This window comes from Heptranchias perlo, chromosome 7, assembly GCF_035084215.1.
Source record: "Heptranchias perlo isolate sHepPer1 chromosome 7, sHepPer1.hap1, whole genome shotgun sequence".
Lineage (NCBI taxonomy): Eukaryota > Metazoa > Chordata > Chondrichthyes > Hexanchiformes > Hexanchidae > Heptranchias > Heptranchias perlo.
Window position 1 is genome coordinate 51,181,273 of NC_090331.1, and position 24,428 is coordinate 51,205,700.

A 24,428-nucleotide genomic window follows, 5' to 3' on the forward strand; every position below is an offset into this window, starting at 1 on the left:
GGCTTTATGGAAGTAGAGGAAAGAAAACTCTTGTCTCTTGAAACATATTGAATGCGATCATTGATATTTTGAGGTCACAGTTTACAGTCAATCAGTGAAGGGCCTATCAGTGGTGACGAAGGCAAGCATTTCAGATATTGATGCTGAAACTGGAACTCAAATTTTCAAAACCAATTTCTGTCCCATAGCATTATTACAGCTAGTGACAAACGGCCTAGTTAATATAATAACTTTTTTCCTGAGTATTGTTGCTTTTGATGCAGATGAAAAAGTTCTATAATGGACCAAAAATTGGTTTGCTTAACATAGGAGTGAAAAAGAAGCTTATGGTAATGAGAAGACACTAGCAACAGGAGAAATGAAGGAAAAGGCAAACCACAATCGCACGCTTCCTGTGGGGACCTGGACGCTTAGTGAGGGCAGGTCCGATATTCAGGCCTACATCGTTCTTGTCCTACCTCGAATCTGTAACCATGGCTGTCCCACTGGGAGTATGGGTTCCAGAATCACACCTAGAGACAGAAGTAAAAAGAAAATACTGGATACTGGTAGCAGAAGAAGGTAAAGAGAAAACACCAACCACAAGTAAGGAGAAGACATTGGCAACAGCAAAATTGGAGAAAAAAACTGACAGAAGAAGAAGCAGAAAGTAGAAGAGACAGGCAGCAGCAGACATTAAAGGGAAGACAGTGATGTTAGAAGAAAGGAAACAAAGGACACCAGCAGCAGGGGAAGTGGAAGAGATGATATGGTAGATTCAGAAATTAAGATGTAAGTGTTAAATTGTAGAGGAATGAATTTGCATCTCTGGCATTTTTATGAGATTTGACAATTTACTATTTTGTTCTCATCCATTTGGTTTCATCAAGTTACACATCAATGGTGACTAAACGGGCAGGCTGATAACATGCTCCTAAACTTCTCGCAATGTTACTCTGAAGCAAGCTCTAGAAGATGCACAACAGAATCCCAATGAATACTCTGTGCCAATTCTCCCCCGCCCCCCCCCCCCCCTCTTCCACATGGGGAAGTGCCTGGCTTTCACATGGTATACACTCAGCAGTACAGCTGATATCAAGACCTCTGCATAATGTTTGAAATAACATGGTTTACAAAGCTTTGACATCCTATTTGCAGCTGTGAGACAACATAGACTGGAACAGGAGCTGAACTGCATTTTATTTTATAACTATTGCGGATAAGCCAACATAATCAATTCATAGTACAACTTTGCTGCGTACAAAGACTTTGCCTTCAAAAGAAATGGTAAAGAGTTCACTGCTATGTGTTGTCTAATAATAGGCCAAATTATAAACTTTTAGCTGTCTGCAGTTTTTGCAGATAGTTTGATTTTAAAAATGTCCAAACATTTTTAAAAATTTATTTTTTACATTATTAAACTACCAAAGAAGATTTGACATTTAATGTTAAATTAATGTCATGGAAAATGTTTCTTTTTGGATGTCGTGGTGCAAACATCACAATCACAATGGCCTTGGAGAATAAATGTTGATACAGATTTAACCTGACAGCTTGACATTCTAAGCATAAAATCACAATGGCAATGAAAATTTCCAAAGCTCCAATAAAGACAATTACAAATTTAAGCAGGGCATCATATTGTGGAAAGCTGATTATTTTCAGGCAGTCAAACAGAACAAAGCAAAGTTTGTATAAGTCATTGTTTTTAATAAGACGTGTCTTTGTTTTACGAGAGAGGATATAACAACCAAGTAAACCAAGCTGACAAGTACAGTGACTATCAATTGGTACTTTAGTTTTTAAAGCTATGGGTTTAATTTTAAAAAAACAATAAGGCAATGTCTATAATAATATTGTGTTCATTTGTGATACATCAATTGGCTGTAAATAGTAACAGACATCTTCAGAATGAACTGCTGCTAACTACAAAAGTGGATGTTGTCATAAGAAATCATAAATTTGTCTTTCAATTGCTGACTTTGATAAAGTGTATTTTTTTAAAGTTTCTTTTTGATTTTTAATACAATTTTAAATGCAAAATATTTCTTGATTTTAATATTTTCCAGAAATTTTTGCAAGAGATCAGAGGTAACAATTTTGGTAATTTAAGTAAAGAATTTGCTTTTATCTGATTTATCAGGTGTAACTGACTAAAATTATGACATCTGCAAAGTGAAACCAATGCAGAGAAAAATTGCAATGGAGGTGGCAATATGTCCAAACACTTTTTCAGGACTAGTTGACCTCCTGTGGCATCACTTGCAGACAGAACTAAAAAGAAGAAATATATATCCCTTCCTGGAACTGTGTCTCTACTTGCCTCTCACTCTCTAATTCTTTTTAGAGACCCAATCATTTTCCAAGAGCTAGTAAACAACTTATTAGGTGTTAGCCTTGGCTCAGTGGTAGCACTCTCACCTCTGAGTCAGAAGATTGTGGATTCAAGCACCACTCCAGAGACTTGAGCACGTAATCCAGGCTGACACTTCAGTGCTACACTGTTGGAGATGCCGTCTTTCTGATGAGCGGTTAAACTGAGGCCCCATCTACCATCTCAGTTGGACATAAAAGATCCCATGGCATTACTTTGAAGAAGAGCAGAGGAGTTCTCACCGGTGTCCTCGCCAATATTTATCCCTCAACCAACATAACTCAAACAGATTCTCTGGTCACTATCTCAGATTGCTGTTTGTGGGATCTTGCTGTGCACAGATTGGCTGCTGTGTTTCCTACCTTACAACAGTGACTACACTTCAAAAGTACTTCATTGGCTGTAAAGTGTTTTGCGACGTCCTGAGGTTGTGAAAGGCGCTATATAAATGCTAGGCTTTCTTTCTCCTTATTGCTAGTTTAAATGGTTGGTTACCATTTCCTCCTTTTTAAGTCTTATGTTTGATGTTTATTTTCATTCACTTTCAATTCTTTCACCCCTTGCCTACACTAATCTAATCTAAATAAATGAAATTTATATTTGGCCTACATTATGATGCAACAGCTATAACGAATGCGTCCATTCCAAATCAATTGACATTAAATTCTCATTTTTTTCCCCAGTTTTTGATTGGGATACTCATTGGAGACCCATTGGATGCATTATTTATTCAAAGGTTGAACTTGACCAAATAACACTCAAGTGATGTGTTATGTTGTCATGTAATCCATCGGACAACTATTATATTGCCACCAATACTGGGACAGGAAGGAGCTGTACTGCTGGAATTGGCTTCACCTGAACCAGAATGGGACCAGTGTCCTAGCGGAAAGGATAAATAGACCTGTCAGTAGGACTTTAAACTAGTAAGACGGGGGAGGGATCTGGTGAAAATAACATAAGTTTGAAGAAAAAAGAAATAGGAGATGTGATCAAAGATCAGACCAAGGTAAGGAACAAGGGCAACATAAACGGTCAGGGAACAAATACAGTTAAAGAACATGAGTACAAAATGACTGAAAAATAAAGTGAGGGGAACAATTTTTAAAAACAAATTAAATTACCTGTACAGCAATGTGCACAGCATCTGAAGCAAAATTGGGGAACTGGAAACAATAATCTGTAGCGAGGAACCAGATGCAGTAGGCATAACTGAAACACGGCTACATAAAGAACAAGATTGGTAGTTAAATATTGCAGGATATAACGTATTTAGAAAGAATAGGGAAGGAAGAAAGGGGGAGGGCGGTGGAATAGCTGTACTAAATAGAGACAACATAATGACAATAGAAAAAAGGGTTATAAGTGATATTACGATAGAAACAGAATCCATATGGATTGCGGCAAAGGATAAGAAGGGATCGATCACGTTAATAGAATTATTCTACAGACCACCTAATAGTGGAAGGGAAGTGGAAGAAGAAATATGTAGGCAAATCTATAAATGAGTAAAAAACATCGAATAATAATCATGGGAGATTTCAACTACTCCCAAATAAAATGTCGAGAAGAGGTAGGGAAATGGGAATGGAGTTTTTACAGTGTGTAGGTGACTCCTTCCTTATCCATGTGAGAAGTGTGTGAGAAACCCAACAAGAGAGGAATCACTGCTGGATCTAGTAATGGGAAATGAACTGGAGCAGATTAAAGAAGTAAGCGTAGGGGGACATTTAGGCAATAGCGATCATAACATCATAAGGTTTAAAATAATGATTGAGAAAGACATAAGTAAGACAAAGACCAAAGTAATAGATTGGAAAAAAGCTAATTTTGAGGGGATGAGACTGGATCTAGGACAGGTAAACTGGAAAAAAATTTTGACAGACAAAGAGAAAGAATAGCAGTGGGAAATATTTAAAACGGAGATCAATAGAGTTCAGGATTGGATTGGAAGGTAACAAATGTTACCCCGCTATTCAAGAAGGGAGGGAGCGAGAAAACAGGGAACTACAGGCCAGTTAGCCTGACATCGATCATCGGGAAAATGCTGAAATCCATTATTAAGGAAGTGGTAACAGGGCACTTAGAAAATCATAATATGATTAGGCAGACTTAACATGGTTTTATGAAAGGGAAATTGTGTTTAACAAATTTATTAGAATTTTTTGAGGATGTAACTAGCAGGATAGATAAAGAAGAACCAGTGGATGTAGTATATTTGGATTTTCAAAAGACATTCGATAAGGTGCCACATAAAAGGTTATTACACGAGATAAGGGCTCATGGGGTTGGGGGTAATATATTAGCATAGATAGAGGATTGGTTAAAGGACATAAAACAGAGAGTGGGGATAAACGAGTCATTCTCAGGTTGGCCGGCTATAACTGGTGGGGTGCCGCAAGGATCGGTGCTTGGGCCTCAGCTATTTACAATCTATATTAATGACTTAGATGAAGGGACCGGGTGTAATGTATCCAGGTTTGCTGACAACACAAAGCTAGGTGGGAAAGTAAGTTGTGAGGAGGACACAAAGGGATATAGACAGGTTAAGTGAGTGGACAAGAAGGTATCAATGGAGTATAATGTGGGGAAATGTGAGGTTATTCACTTTGGTAGGAAGAATAGAAAAACAGAACTTTTTTAAATGGTGAGAAACTACTAAATGTTGGAGTTCAGAGAGACTTGGGTGTCTTCGTACAAGAAACACAAAAAGTTAGTATGCAGGCACAGCAGGCAATTAGGAAAGCAAATGGCATGTTGGCCTTTATTGCAAGGGGGTTGGAGTACAAGAGTAAGAACGTCTTACTACCATTGTACAGGACTTTGGTGAGACCTCACCTGGAGTACTGTGTACAGTTTTGGTCTCCTTATCTAAGGAAGGATATACTTGCCTTAGAGGCATTGCAATGAATGTTCACTAGATTAATTCCTGGGATGAGAGGGTTGTCCTATGAAGAGAGTTTGAGTAGAATGGGCCTATTCTCTCTGGAGTTTAGAAGAATGAGAGGTGATCTCATTGAAACATAAAAGATTATGAGGGGGCTTGACAAGGTAGATGTTGAGAGATTGTTTCCCCTGGCTAGAGAGTCCAGAACTAGGGGGCATAATTGCAGGATACGGGATCGACCATTCAAGACTGAGATGAGGAGGAATTTCTTCACTCGGAGGGTTGTGAATCTTTGGAATTCTCTACCCCAAAGGGCTGTGGATGCTGATTCATTGAATATATTCAATTGTAAACAATTTTACAACACCAAGTTATAGTCCAGCAATTTTATTTTAAATTCACAAGCTTTCGGAGGCTACCTCCTTCCTCAGGTGAACGATGTGGAAAACGATTTTTTTTCCCACATCGTTCACCTGAGGAAGGAGGTAGCCTCCGAAAGCTTGTGAATTTAAAATAAAATTGCTGGACTATAACTTGGTGTTGTAAAATTGTTTACAATTGTCAACCCCAGTCCATCACCGGCATCTCCACATCATGAATATATTCAAGGCTGAGAAGGATAGATTTTTGGACTCTAGGAATATGGGGATTGGGCAGGAAAGTGGAGTTGAGGTCAAAGATCAGCCCTGATCTGATTGAATGGTGGAGCAGGCTTGAGGGGCCTTATGGTCTACTCCTGCTTCTATTACTTATGTTCTTATGTAGGAAGAATATATTCCTCTAAAAAACAAGAACAAACTAGCCAATAATGAAGCACCGTGGATGAATAAAGAGATAAGGATAAAATTGAAACTATAAAAAATGGCGTACTCCAATTACATAGTCAATAAGGGAGAGGATGACAAAATGAATATGAAGAGGTTAGGAAGGATGTTAAAAATTCAATTATGAAATCAAAGAGGAACTACGAAATTAAATTATCAAGCAATATAAAAAGAAATTACAATTTTTACTAAGTATTCTACAGACACATAAGTAACAAAAGAAAAATCAGGATAGGGATAGGGCCACTAAGGGATCCATAAGATAAACTCACAGGTAATGACGGCAAAATGGTAGAAATATTGAATAGTTACTTTGCCTCAGTATTTACCAGGGAGACTAACAAGGTGGATATGGCTTTAGAAGAGGAGATCAAAAAAGGTATAAAGACATTTAAGATAGAAAGGGGGGAGATAATTGATAAACTAATCAAACTTAGGGAGAATAAAACCCTTGGTCCAGATTGACTGCATCCGCGCATATTGATAGAAGTTAGGGAAGAGATAGCAGAGGCATTATTACATAAATATAAAAATTCATTAGAAAATGGAATAGTGCCAAAGGACTGGTGGACAGCTAATGTTATTCCTATATTTTATGGACCAGTTAGCTTAACAACGGTGGTGAGAAATATAATGGAATCTTTACTCAAAGATGCAATAGAAAAACATCTAGAAAAAGAAAATACAATAAAGTGTAGTCAGCATGGGCCTTAGAAGGGAAAGTCATGCTTGACCAACCTTATTGAATTCTTTGAAGAAGTAACAGAAAGAGTAGACAAAGGTAATGCAGTTATTGTAATATATTTGGATTTTCAAAAGGCCTTTGATAAGGTGCCTCGTTGTAGACTCATGACTAAGGTCAGAGCATGTGGAGTCAGGGGACAGGTAGCAGAATGGATAGCAAGCTGGCTACAAAACAGAAAACAGAGTGTAGGGTTAAGGGTAGCTACTCAAAAGCTGGGAAGTGGTGTTCCACAGGGATCGATTCTGGGACCACTGTTGTTCATAATTTACATCAACAATTTGGACTCGGGAATCACAAGTACAATTTCAAAATTTGCGGCCGACACCAAATTGGGGGGTGTAGTTAATACGGAGGAAGAATGCAAGAAAACATTAATAAACTTGCAGAATGGGCGGTAATTGGCAAGTGAATTTCAATATAGGTAAGTGTGAGGTGGTGCATTTTGGTAGGAAGAATAAGGTGGCCACATATTGCTTAGATAATAAGAGTCTAAATGGGGTAGAGGAACAAAGGGATCTCGGGGTACAGATACGCAAATCTCTAAAAGTAGCAATGCAGGTTAATAAGGCCATAAAAAAGACAAACCAAGCGCTGGGGTTCATTTCTAGAAGGATAGAATTGAAAAGCAGAGAAATTATGTTAAACTTGTATAGAACCTTGGTTAGACCACACTTGGAGTACTGGTTTCTGGTTTCCATATTATAAAAAGGATATAGAGTCATTGGAGAAGGTGCAAAAAAGATTCACAAGGATAATACCAGAACTGAGAGGATATACTTATTCGGAAAGATTAATCAGGCTGAGGCTCTTTTCTCTAGAAAAGAGAAGGCTGAGAGGTGACCTGATAGAGGCCTTTAAGATAATGATAGAGCTTGAAAGGATAGATGTAGAGAAAATGTTTCCACTTCTGGGGGAGTCCAAAACAAAAGGTAATAAATATTAGATAGTCACTAATAAATCCAATAGGTAACTCAGGAGAAATTTCTTTACCCAATGAGTGCTAAGAACGTGCTCCCACAAGGAGTAGTTGAGGCAAATAGCATAGATGCATTTAAAGGGAAGCGAGATAAGCACACAAAAGGGAAAGGAATAGAAGGGTATGCTGATAGGGGTAGATGAAGTAGGAAGGGAGGAGGCTCTTGTGGAGCATAAACACCAGCATAGACCAGTTCAGCCGAAAGGCCTGTTTCTGTGTCATAGACTCGATGTATATCCTATGAGTCCCAAACATTTTTTAAGATAGATATATTGCTCTGTGCACACTATGTGCATCTTGCCTGGAGAACTGACTTTGGGTGATCCTTAAAGGACTGCTGCTTGCATTTAAATCAGAGCAAATTTGAAAATTGGATGCTGAACAATGGAGGGCAGAAGGCATTTGTACAGGACAACTCCATTTGAAGATGCTGCATATGAGACCTCTGTTCAAAATGCTTGTGTGGAGGTGACACAGAGACTGAATCCAGTCTCCCACCTCCACAGGTCTGAGAGTGAGTAAGGAAAAAATTTAGATCTCAGGCAGATTTGCAAAGTAAGACTATCCAGAATTTTCCTACTCTGCGATTATGGCCATGGGATGCATGCAGCAATGAGTTTACTCGTTAACTAGTGCAGCCTCTCTGAGACTGCATGCAAAGCACTCAGGTAACCTTTCAGGTCATTTACACATCCACATCCATGCCCATATTGCTGCATGCTGACTTTGTTGGTGGCACTGAAATATGCTTCTAATGTTGCAAATAAATCTTGCAAGTTGCAGTTCAAAACACTTTGCCAACAGAAACGAGTAGCATGTTGCATTTTCATGGACTTACTTAAGGTGGCATACAGGCTGTGTACTGGGATGACATTGTTTCTGCTCTTTCAAATTCAAACAGCTTTTCATTTTGTAGCTGTTTACAAGAAAAGGTGTCACATAAAACAAGGTTGACCGAAGGGATGGCCTTCCGACTTACATTGACTCAGTGGAGCTGGTTTTTCTCTCCCGATAGCCCCATTTTCGTTGTCAATAGGGCAGTATCGGTATGGCCCAAAAATTGTAAAACAAAAATGTTCCAGTTTACCACCAGTTGCCCATTGCAATTTTCAGATGGGCCTCAATTTAGGTGGCCAGCAATCATGCCTGAAACCAGGGGCCTAATTAATATATTAAAATGAGGGTCCTAAGACATTGTTATGACCCAAAAGCCTTTTCATGTCAATCAGCACTGTCATCACTTCCAGGAGCAGAAATAGAACCATGCAACCCATGCAATTGCATGGGGCTCTGAATCAGTCAGGGGCCCTAAGCAGATGCAGTGAAAGGACACCTACGCAATGGTCCCTGATCATTTTGTCAATTATTTTTACATTACTTATTGCAAGCTTGCCTTTTCATGATCATATGTGTGCAGGTTTGACTCCAGATTAAGTAGGCAGTAATTAGTATCATTATCTAGTAAAATGTAACGGCCCCAAACCGAAGCCACAAGGCAAGCACTGCCCCTGGTCACTTCACAGCGATTGAGTGAGCATCCCTGTTATTGTTGTCCAAAGATCTTGACACATAGGCAGCAAAGGCAGGTCTCCTTTTATATGCCGAGCTAATTTCCTAGGTTTATAGATGAAGTTCCTTGGGTAAGGGCAGACAAAATGGTTCTGGTGTAATTGCACCTGTCTCTGATCCCTTCTCATAAACTTCTCTTCCCACTCCAAATTTCTGAATGGAAGAGGAATAGCAAGAGGAACTTCCATCATCAGATATTTGGTTCCTGCAACTAAAGTTGCAACTGACAACAATATTCTTGACAAAACCAAGAGAAAAATATTTAAAAATAGAAAACAAAAGGGCAAAACAAAAGTAAGTAAGACATTATACCACAGTAAAAGTGCAGCAAAAAGAATCCAAAAAGCAGTAGTAAACAAACAGTACAGCATTCCTTTAGGAATTAAACTGTCCAAGGTCAAAGCATGTCTTCCTTCCAGTGCAAAATTGTCAGCGAACAACACAGGAAATTGTGGCTGAAGACTATTTACATAAATTTACATTAAAATTGGGACTTTCATGAAGCTCTCGCACGCTTGATATGAGAGCGTTCTGCACCCATTTATTTATGCCATCAGAAAACTGTGTGCCTTATAAATTAGGCAAGGAACAGCCCAATGGCCTACTCATCAGTTCTCCAGCTTGCCCATTCGTTACCTGCAATATTGGTGTACTCAATTGGAATTATTTAACCTTCTGTTTATACCGCGAGTAAAAATGGAGACAAATATTTTAAATCTGTACGTTTTAATGTTCTTTAATGGAGGATTGGGGGAGTGGTGAAAGATGTAACAAGGATTGTTAATGCAGAGGGGCTTTGTGTACATTTACAGGGCAGGGGAATGAGCAGGTCACCGGAATCGCTGTGCAATTAACTCATCTCTCACGTCTCTTGCTGCAAAGTGTTGAGGTGGCCCTCCTTCATCTGTTCCTTCCTCACCTCCCCCCTGATCTTCTTCATCCGATGAGGACTGCTGCTGCTGCTGTGCTTCCTCCAAATACAGGTCTCTCTGGATGGCTAAGTTGTGCAGTATACATCACACCACTGTGATGCGGGGCGCTCTTTGTGGGCCATATTGGAGGGAGCTCCCAGTACTGTCTAGACACCTAAACCTTTATTTCAGCAGCTATATGGTGTGCTCAATAATCATCCTGGTGGTCCCCTGGCTTTAATTATACCTGTGTTGCTCAGCCATGGTGGGGGTGTGATGGGATGTCATAAGCCAGGTGTGTAGGGCTATCCCCTGTCACCCACCAGCCATTCTATAACATTGGTGGAAGGGACGAATATGGGGGGGATGGTAGACTGTCGCAGAAAAAATGCATAGTGACTGTTGCGTGGATACCTTGCAGAAAGTTGCATGATCCTTTTTCTGTGATCTACCTGGATATTAATACAACGCTAACTTTTTCTATTTACGAATACAGTCAATGATACCCTGGATGCGAGGGAAACTAGCCACTGCTGTAAATTTCCGCGCTCTCTCAACTTGACAGTTGAGGTCAATGGGAAAGGTGAGGTATTGCTTGGCCCTGCAAACAGGGCATGGTGACCTACTTAATACTGCTGGGAGATGCCGGTGATGTCCTCTTTAACAGACTGGAAGGAGCCAGTGGCAAAAGAAGTTAGGGGCGGTGGTGACTTTAACAGCCACTGGTCCAACAGGCAGCAGGTCCTGTCGCAGGAGGCTGGAGAAGCGCAGTCTCCTGATGCACTGCTCATCGGATAGATCCAAGAAAGTGACTCTTGGCCTGTACATGCTGTGTGCTGGGTATGGCCTTCTACAAGCAGCCCCTTCACCTGCTGTCTGCTAATAGGTTCAGCTGCTGCTAGTGCCAGTTGATGAGGCTCCTGCTGCTGCTGCTGCTCCTCTTCCTCCAACTATTCCAACTCCAAATGGGGGAGTCCAGAACAAGGGAACATCACCTTAAAATTAGAGCTAGGCCATTCAGGGGTGAATTCAGGAAGCACTTTTTCACACAAAGGGTAGTGAAAATCTGGAACTCTCTCCCCCAAAAAGCTGTTGAGGCTAGGTCAATTGAAAATTTCAAAACTGAGATTGATAGATTTTTGTTATGCAAGGGTATGAAGGGTTAAAGAACCAAGGCGAGTAAATGGAGTTACCCAATCAGCCATGATCTAATTGAATGGTGGAACAGGCTCGGGGGGCTGAGTGGCCTACTCCTCTTCCTATGTTCTTCCATCCAAATGAAACTGGCAATAATAGCATCTATGATATTCCGATAAAGCTTACTGAGGGTAAAGAAAGAAATATCAGAAAGAAGTGATCTGGAAGGTGTAAACTCTCCTGGCAATCCAAACAGCACAAAGATCCTTTGATCCAATTAAATACTGCTTCAGTGGCTCTGAGAGACCAATCCTGCTAGGTTTTACTGGTGGGTTGGGCACTGGGCGGGACGTCCATGATTTCACGTAAAAATGGCATTGGGATCCTAATTGTGTCATAGGACCCCGATTTACACATGCTCATGAGGCCCCCCCCCTCACCCCCGTCTGCCTCTGGCAGGCACCTCAGCCGACTCAGAAAACTGAGATGGCGTTGGGCGGGTGTTTGTTGGGAATGGAGTGGAAGTACTCTACTGCTAATTTAATCACCCGCCCGCCTCGTTGCCCGTCGATCGTGGGGGTTAAAATCAGCTCTAAAGACGATAGAGACAGGCAAGAAAGAGATCATATTCTCTGACTTACCATGTACAATGCTGCTGGAGATACACTAATAAATGTATATAAAAATATTTCACTGATCAAAAAATATGTAGCTAATACTCAGAGTGGTACATTCCTGATCGCTCAATTTGCACGGACACAACACACCAAGTATACCAAATGGCTCAAAGACTGAAACGTTAATAAACTATTCGAGCTTTGTGCTTGCAGTTTATGATATCATCTGAAACTCTCGATGCGTTCTGCCAAAGGCTCAGCTGGTTGAGGAAGCGAATAGCTGAGCCATAGCCATGTCTGTTTGGTACATGGCAATCATAAATCTTGTGTATATTCTACAGCTGTGTACAAGTGGGTTATGATATTATCAGGTACTAAATAATCATAAACTCAAGACTGTGTGTCTGGGGCACACTTCAATCTGCTATTCTATTTAATAATTGTATTTTAGGCAATAATGCATTTAGAAACAATTTTTACTTCTCACTACGTCAGTGAATCATGGTAACTAAATATATATTGAAGTTGCAATGTATGAGCAGTATTTTCAGAAGAGATTACAGCATTTTCAGAAGCCATTACCAAGTTATTAATATTTTGCAATGTTTTGTTATCTTTTTGTATAGGTTGATGTAGTTTGGTCATTAATAGTCTTTTGAATATGATAGCATTTATATCACATAATAACAGGCATGGTACCCAAGATTATGAGGAAATTCTTTGGGTGTATCGCACCACATGATAAGAAGGGCATTGAGATTCGTTATTCAGTTTTTGTTTGCTACTGAGAATCTGCACGTGTAAATATTGCTTTGTTAAAAATGTGATCATGAATCATAAACAAAATTCTTACTACTACATCTTGCTTACTTTGTGAATATTGTAAAAAATGGTTTAGATGTTGCAAAACAATTTATTTCAATTAGGTTTCATAAGTAATTGACAAAGCAGTCCCTGCAATTTTCATACCAAGTGAAGATGAGTTTATTCCACTGAAATACATTGTACATTGATGCAAGGTGTAGATATTTACCAACAGTTTTGTAGTTTACAGACTAATCTGATGAGCTTATTGTAACAGAAAGAATTTCTTTAGGTGGTTATCCAGGTTAACAGAATTGATGAAAAAGTTTTGTTTTAAAATTGAATAAATTTTCTTCAGAATAGCAATTTTTGCAACGGAAGATGTAAAACACTGAAATCTATATTAAATACACTGGGCTAATTAGAGTCACTTGGATTAGATCAGGTCCACATGTTTAATGTATAATTTTGAATTATAATTAAATCATCACTGCAATGCATATGTAATTTTTTACATACTAATAAGAATCTGAGCTTAAAAACACAAACACAGAAAAGAAGGCAACAAAAATCTGGTCCAAACTAATTCATAAATGGGCTGAATAGTATAACGTGACCCTACACAGCACCATTTTTCATGTCATTTTAAAAATATTTTAAACAATAGGCACAGGCACGATGGGCCAAATGGCCTCCTTTTGTGCTGTATCATTCTACGAAATACAGTGCAGCCACAGAATTATGTTGCAGAAATTAGGCTTCTTCTTTATTAATAGTCCAGAACTGGTTTACATAATTAGAATAGAATACTTTAGGCAACTATATTATGGAAATTATTTCAAATACAATGTGTTTAAATGGCATAATGAGTAAATTCAACTTATTTTATGGTAGCTTTAAATTAAAGCCTCATTATATCAAGAAAAAGTGAAATATTATTAGATCAACCATACAGAGTTTTAATCTAACAAAATCTGCTATATGCAATAAGCAATTTTACTTGTTAGAAATCTAATTCTATATCATATAGAATCTAGATTGAACTTAGTTTACATCTTTTGCAGATGCATTCGAGGGAGGTCAGTATCATGTTACTGAACATACTGTGGGTTCAAGTTGTTGTTCTGTAGACTTCTTAAAAACTTGATAAAACCTAAAAAACAAACAGGAGAATGTGTTGATCAGAAGCTATTTGAATTTAAGTATTTTTTTGAAATGAGGCAAACATTTGTAAATAGTTTTCTTCAGCTACTATGTCAGCAAGATCAGTTCGCAACTGTTTTGATTTAGGTTGGTGGAGCCCCCTAGTGAAAATCAAGTGCATTTTCATTTACAGTATTTGCAGGTTTCCAATGCCTTTGCTACTTAGAAGCACTTTATAAAATATTCAAATTTATTGAAAGTAGGTCAAATGTTAGGCAACACGATGAGTTCAACTAAATAACAGGACTTGGACCGAATATATTTTAATAAAGAAATATGGCTGAGTAATATTTAAACTGTCTGTCATCTGTCAAATAGTCACTAATGTAATGTTTCACCATATTACATTATTGTTGTTTCCTGATCATGCTTGGACTTGTCAGAAGATTATAGCTGTTAACAGTTTTCAGTGGCATGTTTAATCAGAGTCTGAGTACTAAATGAGGCCCACACAGAGACTCATTACATATAAGATGTGTTTTGCGGCACATTTTTATTCTGCATTGAGAAATGTTGAAATTGGGAATCCTTCCTATGTCAAGTTGAGAAGTTTTGTTTCTGTATATTTTGTTAGAACTTGTGAATAATTAACAAAAGGCAGTTTGTAATAAATCATGAATTATATTATTGAGGCAAAACCATTTCTGCAATTATATTTTTTAATATATGAACTATTTGTTATGTTATCAGAAATCATGTAAGGAATAATAAATTATTGCAGGAAGCACAGTGCCAAATATTCCATGAGTTAATATTGTCCATAACAACATTTAGAAAGACATAAATTGGTTTTGGCATGACATGTAATTCATTATGAATTGGAAGATAGCTTTCCAGGCAGTGTAATTAGTAGCAAAAGGCATTAGGAAATTGAGAATGAAGTAATACAATGTACAACACAACTCTAACTAGCTAATTGTGATTCTCCAATTATGCACTGATTGAACAGTAATTACCTGCAGCCTAACATTTTGATGATGGATTGAACAAAAATTGCTATTGAGATAAAAAAATTACATTCACTGAAATCAAAAATTCACACAAAGGAACCGACACAGGGGTTGAATTTCCTCGGGACTTTTGCTGCTTAGCCATTGTAACTTCGGCGGAGTTTAGTGGAAACTCCATTTATGTAGGATGTTAGATTTTTCTGTTTCAACCAAATGTTGAAAATCGGAACATACCTCACAGTAAAATGAAAAGCAAAATACTGCAGATGCTAGAAATCTGAAATGAAAATAGAAAATGCTGATGAAAGGTCATTGGCCTGAAACTTTAATCCTTTCTCTCTCTCCGCAGATAATACCTGACCTGCTAAGTGTTTCCAGCATTTTCTGCTTTAATTCATAGTAAAATGAGTTCCCCTGTTTTAAAATCTATCTTTTTCTCATATATGGATGATATTACACTTGGGCATCAATTATTACAAGCAAGCCATCAACACCTGCCGAAGACATCACTGTACTTCTGAATACTTGGGTAAGACCACCTTATCCCAACAACAAATGCTTACATTTATACAAAGCCTTTAATGTAGCTTCACAGATGGACATCAAACCCACGAAAGACTTGGAAGGAGGGGATGACAAAAATTAAACATTTTTATCTAAGATATAGCATTGTATTAATTTCTTTAATTCTGTCACTGTACATAAGGGTTTAAAAACTAGCTTCATTTACAGAAATCCAATCCCAATCTAACTCAATACACTATTGCAACGATTTATCAGTTGGTCACTATTTGAGGGAACAGCCAAGCCAACCAATTTAAATACGAACATGTTGTGTAATTTGTTCTGATATGTGTCTGTTTGGCAGCTTTTTAAATTGAACAGAGAATTATTCAAATTCTGCTTGAATCTAGTTGCTGCTTCAGAGCGACTTGTCAGTCTGCCTTTTTGGGAAACTAAGCTTTATCTGGAGCCTTCAAAGACACATTTATCTGCAACTTACAAAGAGAGTTAATTGAGGTAAATAACTCTTATTTATCTCAACTAGATGAAAAAGGGAGGGAGGAGGTTTGTGTCCAGTATAAACACCAGCATGGACCTGTTGGGCTGCAAGGCCTGTTTCTGTGCTGTACATTCTATGTAATTCTATGTAATCATAGTTGATGAAAAGGGAAAAGAATCAGTAAGCTCAAAATTTAATTAGTCTAGTTTAAACACAGCATTGAGTATTATTTATTAATTTTATTCTCTGTAAAAAAAATTATTTGCTTGTACTATTACTTATTATATTTGCTTAACAGTTAAATCCACAACAAGATCCAACAAAAGTGGCAGAGTAACACTATGAAGACAAGGACGATCCTGTGGAGCCACGGGATAGAACCAGTAGCTGGAGTAATCTAAAAAAGGTCCTCTGATCAGTACCACAGGTACATCACAATATTCTACCTGGATATCACAGCAAATGGAAACACTCTTTAGGGATGGAGGTAATGAGGGCTCACCTACAAGAATAGTTTAAATTACAGAAGCCAAAAATATCTAGAGTTAAGAGGTTAAAAGAAACCAAAAACATAGCAGGAGGTTAGAAGAGGTGACTCAAAGTGTAATTGAAGAGGTATGTTTAAAAGAGGCTTTTATATGTGTGGAGATAAATAGAAGACAAAGGGGTTTAGGGAGAGAGTTTTCCAGAGTGTGGGGAAATTTGGCTGAAGGCCCTGTCACTGATGGTAGAGTGAAGGAAAGGGGATGATGTCACAGTTGGGAGAACATGTGGGTAGGCATGTTGAGCTACTACACACCATTTCCTGACCAACTAGGTGGGCAGGTGACCTGTTTCTAGTCCTCAGACAATATCAATCTAATCAGCTGCAATAAAGTGTAAAAGAGCAACATAGGGTGAACAATTTTTTGCTCCAATCTTTTTTGTGGGGTGGTGGGGGGGCAGCTGATCTCCATAAGGCACTTTTTTTCTGACAATCCAGCCGGGGAGAGGAATGTATTGTGTGGAAATTTACACAAGTATCCTTGTATCATCTCAGTGATCCAGTGCGCTGATGCACCAACCTGCTTTACCATTAGATTACCTATTGTTAGCCTTTATTTTTCTCAAAACAACTATTTTGTGCTTAGTCATTAATGACAGAGATTGAGATTCTGCACAATTTTTCAAGTCAAGTATTGTCTGAAGATCAAAGTATCACACCAACCCCACATTTCTTCATGAACTGGAATCAGTACATTTTTTCATGGTCATAAATCAATTTCATTCAAATTTACCTCTAAACTCTGGGTAATATTTTGCTGCACAATACTCCCTTTTGTTTGTCTTTATAAAAAAAATTACAGTGTTTTACAATATACTTGAGAGGTACATAATCAATGGTTATTAGAACCAACTTCTGAACTGTATTCCGAGGTTCCAATCCCACTTCGTATGCTAGCATCTGTACATCCAGAAAACACTGCTACCATCAGTATACTGCCAAGAAATTCTCCGGAACATCTTTCTTCACTGGTTGGTCAATGGATAGTTGCACTCCCCTCTTTTCAAAGATCATAAAGCTGTCACAGGCTCTGATTGCTTTTCCTATTCAGAAGGCTGCTTTGCATTCTGATATTGTTACTCAAGTCACTATTTGTAGAACAGTAGACTTCTTTCTTGCTTATGCCTCAAAGCTGAGTCAGCTTATAAACATCTGCAAGCATTTTACACTTAGCTGATCTATCATTGGATGCTAATTAAAGGAGAGAATAAATCTTCTCAAGGGGCTGGCTCAGGATACTCAGGTGTTTTAGTTACTCAAATATCAAGCCTCCGGCATTGAGAATCATGATTTTTTTTGTTGTTGTTTAACCCCTCCTATGTCAGTGACTCAAGTTTCTCATCTATTTTACAATAAAAAGTCTCTTGTGGCACAGAATGAGCTGGACACTAAATTAGTGGATTTAACACCACCCTGTGCATTGTAGTATGGAACGTAATTGCTGTTGCAGGGCCACTCTTTGTATAGAAGTATGAATTTAAGGAGATTGACCCTGTTTCTAGATATTTTACTTTGGCAGTTGCATTGTATTGTCAGGCATTGATCACAAGGGCTTAAGTCTCCACACTAGAGTTTCCACTGTTTAGGCACACCTGGGGGACTGGTCCCTGATCATATTCATGACCAAGGAAGTATCTATACTGGAAAGAATTGTCATCTTGAAGGTAACGATTTAGCATTGATTCTGCTTCAAAGCTAGCGTTAGTCATTGAAAAAAATCAAGCTGTGAAAATGACAAAGGGAACACCGCCATTTGGCAAGAGACAGAACAAGACCCACAATCTGTGCTGCAGGATTGGGGCTAAAGCATTTCATCTGCAGAAATCGACCAGCGGTATATGTACCTACCCTGCCAAGAGAAAGTATACCTGGAGTGCTAAAGCCAAAAGGATAAATACAGCTGGCACAGGTCATATGAGGTGCTGTACCGCAGATTGAGGAATGTTTTCCGTGAAGGAACCACCCTAAACCCGCAAATGTTGCAATGGCTTCCTCCAGCACTGAATAAACTGTTGGTGTTTGGACACAACCAATAAAGCCAAGGATTGGAAAGTTTTTTTTAAAAATCACTCAAATGTGACTTAAAATACAAGCTTTTGTACATCAGCCAACTGCTGAGTTAATGTTTGATCGATGACTTGTCTGTCTCCGATCAGACAACCTGCAATACCTTGTAGTTATTCTTTGCCCAGATTTACCGCTAGAGTTATACTGGTTTCCTGGCGTAACTCCAGAGGGTGGGGGGTGGAAGATCAGGCGGTGATGACTGGCCAACGTTTTCCCCTCAAATGTCACAGCAATACTGGACACTGGGAATGTCGGTGGTTCCAGCAACCTTTATACACGGGGAGGGGGATTTAAAATTTTAAACCTCCCCCCCCCCCAGAGATTGTAGTCAATCACAAAGCAATTCCCTCTGCTCGGAAGTTTAAAAATTAAAACAAATAACATTTTTTCCCCAGCTGCCCTGACACAGCGACCTCTGCTCTGATGCTTTAGGCGCCTGAGGCCTGTTGTAGCCACACCACCGCCCCCCGATCCCCCACCTTCTTGCAGGTGGGAACTCGATTCAAATCAGATCACCCCAGAAAATTTGCTGGGGTCAACAGCGAGATGGTTGGACGGGCAGAGGGCACAGGACCTACGCCGGTTGGACGGGCAGAGGGCACAGGACCTACGCCGGTTGGACGGGCAGAGGGCACAGGACCTACGCCGGTTGGACGGGCAGAGGGCACAGGACCTACGCCGGTTGGACGGGCAGAGGGCACAGGACCTACGCCGGTTGGACGGGCAGAGGGCACAGGGCCCATGGCGGTTGGAACGGGCAGAGGGGGGCACACACCACATTGCTGACTTTAAGGGATTTGAGACATTTCTGTGCACTTGCGGTTGTGCTATTTCTACATACTATAATCTCAAACTATACAAGGTAATACATATTCCAATGTCCTACTACAATTTTTAACCCTCTAATATGACTATTAGTTGTATAATCAATATAGGATGCATGGGGTTAGATTGAACAATGTAACTCAGTGTTGCTAGTTCACACCACTCAATCATATGGCCAACTCAAAACCAGGATCTCCAGTATGTATGGATTATGAGTTATAATATTAGTAGGTATGACTATAATATAGACAGTACAAATACTTTCATTTAAGTATTAAACTTGATGCTGACATCTTGATTCATTCATTGTGAAAAGCATTTGGTTCTGTAACTCTTTAGGGACCACGGTAATATTTTTGACGCCAACATTTTAAAAAAGTATTACGATTATTTTTTTAGTTTATCACAGGAGCTGTCAAGTTTACAATTATGTCATTCCCTTTATTTTATACAATAATCATCACCACAAAATGACAGGAGCTAATATCTATAGATTTAGGTCAAATGAAAAGGCCTACCAGTTCTATCAGCTGTACTTTTCATTGATCTTCTGCCCATTAGGGCAACGAAACAATCCGGGCCGTCCGGACAACCTGAGCCATACAGAGACCGTCTCTTCACAGCTCCGGATTTATCTGAATCGGGAGACCATTCCTCCAAATTTTCAGTGATCTACAAAAAGAAAGCCATGCAGAAATATACCGGATCAATGCACTTAAAGTGAAAGGAGCTTCCGTAAATGGTTCATTCTTGAAATTGTAATACTCTTATCAAATAGAAACTGGTATCAATTATTACTGGGGAACCTCAGCATATTGAGAGGAGAGGGGCAATCCTTGACCACAGAATCAACAATCAGCTCATTGTCACTTACCTTATCTGGGTGGGAATATTAACCTTAAAGCAGTCTGAAGGTAGAAGTTCACTTGGAAATACGCCTCTTTGAAGCGCTTTGGGACGTTTTTTTCAAATAAATACAAGTGTTATTGAAATAACCAGTGATACTTGACATGTGTAAAAACACAACATAGGTGAGATCAACCCAAGATTAGATTTGTTTAAATTTTGAAAAGCAATGAAACATATATACACGTCTATATTTAGTCAATACCCGCTCCGATAATACGGTCCTATGGAGATACTACTGGCTGATCGGTTCAGTCTGGAGCCCAGTTGGTTCAGTGGCCGCACTGCGGCGCTCTAGAAACTGCAAAGAGGAGTTTGAGCTGAACACGAAACTCTGCTCAGCGGACAGGTTAATCAACGTTCCAGAAACTTTGGCTAATAACCACCAAGGGCTGTAATTATTGATCACCGGCTTATGCTGACATATTTTAAGTAGAACAATTCATGCGATGGGTTTATCTGCACTTTTCGAAAGTTTTCATTCATTTGGATTTGTGATTTCTCTGGGGTTTGTGTGTTTTAATAACGCCCAGCAAAGACAATTTAACAACCCGTGAAATTGAATAGTCTGGGCATTCCCATTTAAAATGGTAGAGATGGTACATATTAGTTACATGACACCATCAGTCGGGTATGTTTAGCTATTACTGACCTACAGCTGTCACGTTTCACATTTCAATTTTTTTTTACATTTTACATTCAACAAGCTTCCCGCAGTTATATGTATTATTGTTTGATTAAAAGAGGACCGGCTAGACCTAAGGAGTGGAACTAAAAAGTAGACCGCAATGACAGGAGCAGCCAATGGGAAAAAAATAGCCTTAGTGACTTTCAATTTAAAATTTCTGTCAAAGGAGCTCGGAGAGATAGTAAATTAAAAAACAGAGCCAGAATTCGCTAATTTTTTTCTACCGTGACTGTCAAAACGCAATGTTTTTGAAATGCATTCATATGATTCTCTAAGATTATTACATTTAAAAAACCAGTAACATTTTGTTAAAATTCTAATTATACCTGAAGGATGACCCTACTCCGTCTCTTTTTTCATTGATCAACCGTAACATTTCTTTCAGTTATGGCTTTATTTTTACCTGCTTCGGCAGTTCAGACTCTTCCTGATCCTCTAACGAATCCCGACAGCACATTGCCTCCAGTATTAGGACAGAGAAGACAGCAAACACAATCGCCCTCATCATTTTGGAAACTCTCCCGAGCGGCAGAGATTACTAAAGTCAGGTATTTACAAAAATAAGACAATACTCTTGCATTAATCTATAATTCAAATACAGAACACAATGATTCGAATTTGTGTAGTGCAGTTACCTTATCAGGAGTGGTGATTTCACCTGAAGATTTCGATGAAATTTGGGACGGATGGAAAGTGTATAAATAGTCTTGATCATTTTCTTGGGAGGGGCCAGAAACTGTGTTGACGAACATCTTCCTGCATCACGCCAATATCATTTGCGGATACCTTGGTGATTCTGGAGAAATTCTTCCATTTCTGATTAATTTCCTTAGGGATTAGTTCACATGTGAACAATAATCCCTAGCAAATTTCAATTAAAACAATGTTATGAAAGTTCCAATCACTAATGTGCGTTGATTTAGATGTTACACGGATTATATTGTATAATGAAAACAAAAGCACAGGTGTCGCAATTAAACATTTAACCAACCCAAGTACAATTTACTGATGTGAAATATAAAAATGAAATGCCATTTCTACCAATTTGGGGATACTCTTGTATAATTGGCAAACTATATGGAGAATCAAGGGATATGGGGATCCGGCGGGAAATTGGAGTTGAGATCAAAGTTCAGCCATGATCTGATTGAATGGCAGAGCAGGCTTGAGGGGCCCTATGGTATACTACTGCTCCAATTTCTTATATTCATATGTCCAATGTATTCATGTGAACACATTCCAGAAGCTTCTTGCTTTTGATGTTAAAAGCAAACTGTAATCTGGTACTGGTACTATCTTGGTATCTGTGTGCAGACAATTGACAAACATATCTGAAGGGATTTACTTATCGATTATGATTACAAAGTTAATATTAAGAATAGTTATTTAATCTGCTGACATTAAACAGAAAAGGCTGGCAATGCAAGTAGGTTAGCATCTGAGAGAGAAAGATAGGTTAACATTTCAGATGGGATCCTTCATCAGAACAGTTGAAAGGACCCTCTCCAAATGAATGTTAAGGTATCTCTCTCTTTCAGATTCTGCCGTGGATTTCTAGCACTTTCTGTTTTTATTTCAGACTTCCAGCATCTGTGTTTTTTCTTTGTAATCTATATATTTAATTTACTCTTGTTTTAAAAGAGAACTTGTGAAAAAAATATATAGGTTTTAATTTCTCACCATATGCAAACTGTCCTGATATTAACAATTTAGGATCCAGTTATACTGTAGCTACCTTTCATTTGGCAGTATCGGTTCAAAGACTGCAGTACCTTGTCAATAGATCTTAGTTGTGATTGAGATTTTCAGGTCCAGGAGCGTGCTCTGTATGGAGTTCATACCCAGCTCTCCACTCCTGGTCAGTAAATTTTAAATGTTTTGAGAAATTGGGAGAGAGGGTGCACTTTCTCGAACATTTAAATAAGATCTGGGTAAGTTGGTGAAGTGCCCAGAAGGTCCTGAGCACTTTGCAACCCCAGTTTGATGCTACACTGCAGCTATGTTCCATGCAATATCAAGTAGGTATAATATGGAACAGACTCTATTCAACAGTCAAATGAGATCTGACTTAAGGGTTATACTGTCATTTTTGAAAACTAATGTATAACTGCACCCTAAGAGAAATCAATGTGAAATCTTTAGTCTTTAATCACATTTCTAATATTATTACTGCAGATGTACTGATCAGGGAAATAATAGCACACTAGTATAGACTGCTAAGTGCCGAAAAGAAAGAAACCTTAAACTAAAAACTTACAGTCCTGTGCAGTTGCTGCAGAATATTCTCTCAGTGATGGAAAATAACAGGTAATGAATCATGCTCTGAAACATAGGAGATGAGGGAAAATTAGCAAGATTCAGCTTTCCTCACTGGGTTCTCCTTAGAAGTACAGCTCATGCACTTTGTTTCAGTTCTTTTAGTTACAGATTTGGAAAAATGTTCTTGGGATATGGACAACACTGACAAGGCAGTATTTACTGACCATCCCTAATTGCCCTGAGAGCATTATGAGGTAACCACAAAGTGTGGACTGGAGGTGTGACAAGTTCCCTTCCCTGAAGGACATTAGTGAACCAGTTGGGTTTTTGCAACATGGTCATTTTTCCTAGTGCTAGCCCACAAATTATTGAATTTGATTTCACAAATTGCCATGGTGGGATTATGAATTCACTGTTGCTTAAATCCTACAAATCCTCTAATTTATTTAACAGAAAGTAAATCAAGCATTGTACATGCCAAAAGTATTCCAGAACCTTCAATGCCTTTAAATAATTTTGATCTTGATCCTAGACATTTGCTACCCTGAAATAAAAAAAAGAAAAAGCTGAAATAGACAGCAGATCAGTCAGCATCTTCATCAGGTACATACCCAAAACATCATAACTTGTATTTTGCTGACTGACCTGCTGTGTATTTCTATCCTTTGCTGTTTTAATTCAGATTTCCCTATTTGTAGTTTGTCCCTTGTAGTTTATTACTCTGATTTCAGTCTGATTTCTTCTATTATTTTCAGTGTTTCAGTTCATTTTCCCCATAATAGTATGTGGTACTTATAAAAATAATGATATATCTGACTGTCTATATTAACTACAGATCATATAATAAGTGCTCATGCCAGTTGACTGGAGTTTGTTTCATTAAATACTAAACGTGATGAAATTTGGTAAGTTTTAATATGACCTGTTTCATTGTTCCATGCTAATTCTGAGCCCCTGTAAGTTTGGTATGACTCTTTAATTTGTCTATTAGCCATATTATAGAAAGATATTGGACCTGAACTTCACAATTGGAGAGATTAAACAAGAGTCATCAAAACGTTGTATAACTGCATCATCCAGAGAAGAAGAAATGACAGTAATGTTATAGTCTATAGAAAGGCTTTCTGTATTCAAAATAAGAGTGACAGGGGAACTTAATG

General features: G+C 38.6%; 1 pseudogene; it reads left to right on the forward strand.

Moving 5' to 3' along the window:
• Positions 1-18,254: 18,254 nt before the first annotated feature.
• On the forward strand, positions 18,255-18,531 carry LOC137323425 (large ribosomal subunit protein eL37 pseudogene; annotated as a pseudogene).
• Positions 18,532-24,428: the final 5,897 nt, after the last annotated feature.